This window comes from Ictidomys tridecemlineatus, chromosome 6, assembly GCF_052094955.1.
Source record: "Ictidomys tridecemlineatus isolate mIctTri1 chromosome 6, mIctTri1.hap1, whole genome shotgun sequence".
Classification (NCBI taxonomy): domain Eukaryota; kingdom Metazoa; phylum Chordata; class Mammalia; order Rodentia; family Sciuridae; genus Ictidomys; species Ictidomys tridecemlineatus.
Genome location: NC_135482.1, coordinates 57,820,858 through 57,823,788, shown reverse-complemented (window position 1 = coordinate 57,823,788; position 2,931 = coordinate 57,820,858).

The window sequence follows — 2,931 nt, the reverse complement described above, 5'->3', positions numbered from 1 at the left end:
GAATAGTATTTGAGGTCATTATGTTAAGTAAAATAAGCCAAACTCAGAAGATCAAAGATTATATGTTTGCCTTCATATTTGGAAGCTAAAGAGGTAAAAGGAAAAGAAGCAGAAAGGATTTCACAAAAATTAAAAGGAGATCATTATAAGAAAGGGAGGAGGAAAATTTTTGGAAGGAAAAGGGAAGTTCTGGGGAGTGATATTTGCCACATTACATTGTTCTATTGTGTGCAGGCAGGAATCTGTAACAACACCATATATGTAACACCATGATGGGACATAACAGTACGTCCAACTGTAATGCACCAGTGAAAAAAATGTGGAACGAGTGAAAAAAAGAATCCCCCTAAAAAAGATGAACATCCTGATTTTTTACAATATGTATGAACCTAGAGAACACTACTCTAAATTAAATAACTCAGACACTAAAAAATGTCATTATTTAATCTCTTGTATGAGAAATGTCTAATAGATAAAAAGCAGAAGAGAAGCAGAGAAAAGAATGGTGGCTGTGGGTGGGAGAAGCAGGGAGATGTTGGTCAATGGGTACAAAGTTTGCTAAGCAAGACAAATAGGTTCTGGAGATCTAACGCACAACAATATGACTATACTTAGCAATGCCATGGCATACATTTTAAATTTGTTAAGAGAGTGAATTTTAAGCGTTGTCACCATGGAAAGACAAAAAAAAAAACTATGAGGCGAGAGGGAGAAAACATGGGCGGCAGTAATGGCAACTCTGCCGCCTAAAAGAAAGTAAATTTTAATATAAGACAGAAATTGAACAATAGTTTTTCAGAAGGAAATACATGAAATAGCACTGTCCAAAAAGTTACATGATAGCCTATAACAAATAATAATACATTGAATTATCCACATTTTTAAAATTTTGGAGTGACCATATTCACAATGAACTTGTAAATTGGACCAAAGAATTTTAGTAGAGATAACAAATTTGAGGGTGATAAAAAGCTCTATTCTTTAAGAAACCATAACTTCTCTAAGTATTTGTACATAGAATAATGCTTCAAAATATAGGAAGCATAAACTGATTAAACTACCAGGAGAAAAAGACAAATACACTATTATGGTTAGAAACATTGAAACACTGTGTCAATAATTAAAACTATTACAGAATTTCAGTAAGTATATAGGAGACTTAAGCAAAACCTTCTATAACTATGGTCTTACTGACTTTATTCACAGAACACTCCACCTAAAGAAGAGCAGAAATGTTCTAAAGTTCACAGAAAATATTTACTAAAATGGAAAGTATTCAGGGCAGGTCTAGATGAATTTCAAAGGATTCAAATTATACAAAACATAATATCTAGGTCAAAGAGAATTAAGATAGAAATCATTCACAAGAGAAACTTAACTAAAAATACAATTAAAACAGAATTCACAGGCAAATTGATGGTTCTATAGCAGTAATAGCAATTAAAATGTGGAAAGTCTATCATCAGCCATAATCTTAGCCATGAAGCTACATCAGCTCTCAGGGAGGCTGGGTAGTATTTTATCTGGGCACTTTGTCATCCTCAATAAAACCAGCATTCAGTAACTATGGATAAAAAGAAGCAGAACAAGAAGAGAAATGACCAGTGTTAGCTACAGCTCATCAGTTATTTCTCAAAACTTTGCTCAAAAGACAGTAGAATAAATTGGGCATAACTTTCCTCTGTTCATATATGAATATACAATCAGTGTAACTCCACATCACGTACAACCACAAGAACAGGAAGTTATACTCCACGTATGTACGATATGTCAAAATACTTTCTAATGTCAGAAATACCTAAAAAGAACATATTAAAAAAACTTTACTCAATAAAAACACATGTCCTTTATCTACAACCTATCCCCTTTGTCAGGGATGACAGACACTGTCTCACAGTGCCTCTACTGAATGTGAGAAAACTCAGTGGAACAGTGCTGAGAGGGACAGGCAAGATACCTGCTGCAGTGAACACCCCCATCATATGACAAAAGAATCAACAGGAACAGCAGGAGCTAGAGTCCAGAAATGATGGCAGTAACAGTCAAAGCCTTAGTCACTTTCATAAAGTAGTGAGAAGTCAAAGTAAAAAATAGAGAGAGAGAATATATCCTGGGACCAAGGACTTTTCATTCAGTGCTTAGATGCAAAACTCTCTGTTGCTTTAAATATCACAGGAGGGTCCACCGCTTATCTGAAAAGATACAAGTAGGAAGGTGGATTGACAATGTGGGCCAGGCAGACTAGGAGAAAAATCACATCTGAAATGCCAATGAACCTCCTAATTATTGGGGGAAGGAGCTCATGTTGTATTCCACAGAAGCAGATTTTGGAGTGTAAGATAAACTTCTGTTCAAAACCTGCACCACCCCTGGAATCACACTGACTCGCAGTCCTCTGATCATCAGTTTTTTTACCTGAAAAACAGGACTTCTTAAATTTTCTTTAAGAATAGTATTTTTATTTTACATGAGATTTAGGTCACAAATACATAACATATAATATATATGAAGTAGCAGGCAGGATCTAATCCTGGGGAAATAAGGAGATTCAACAAAGTAAACAAAACTGAATTCCAACATATTAAACTCTCCAGGTCTCTGAGGACACTGTCCCTATTGCTACATAAATTTTTACACTGTTGATTAGAATGCCACCAATTTGTGAAAAACTTCTCAAACTGAGTCACCAAGGACTGAGTTGTTTGCTCTGTTGTTCCCTGTGCACTGGTAGCAATATAAAGCAAAGTCTGCTATAACAGAAATTTCAGGGAAGCCTGCCTCCCTGGCTTAGACCACATGAGCTCTCTAATAGACTAGAATTTTCTTTTTTGCTCTATACCACTAATTTTTTCCTTGAACAAACAGAATCAATGGGTAATCAGTATAAGATGCCATTTTAGATGTGTAAATTAAAGAGAAGATGGAGACTGG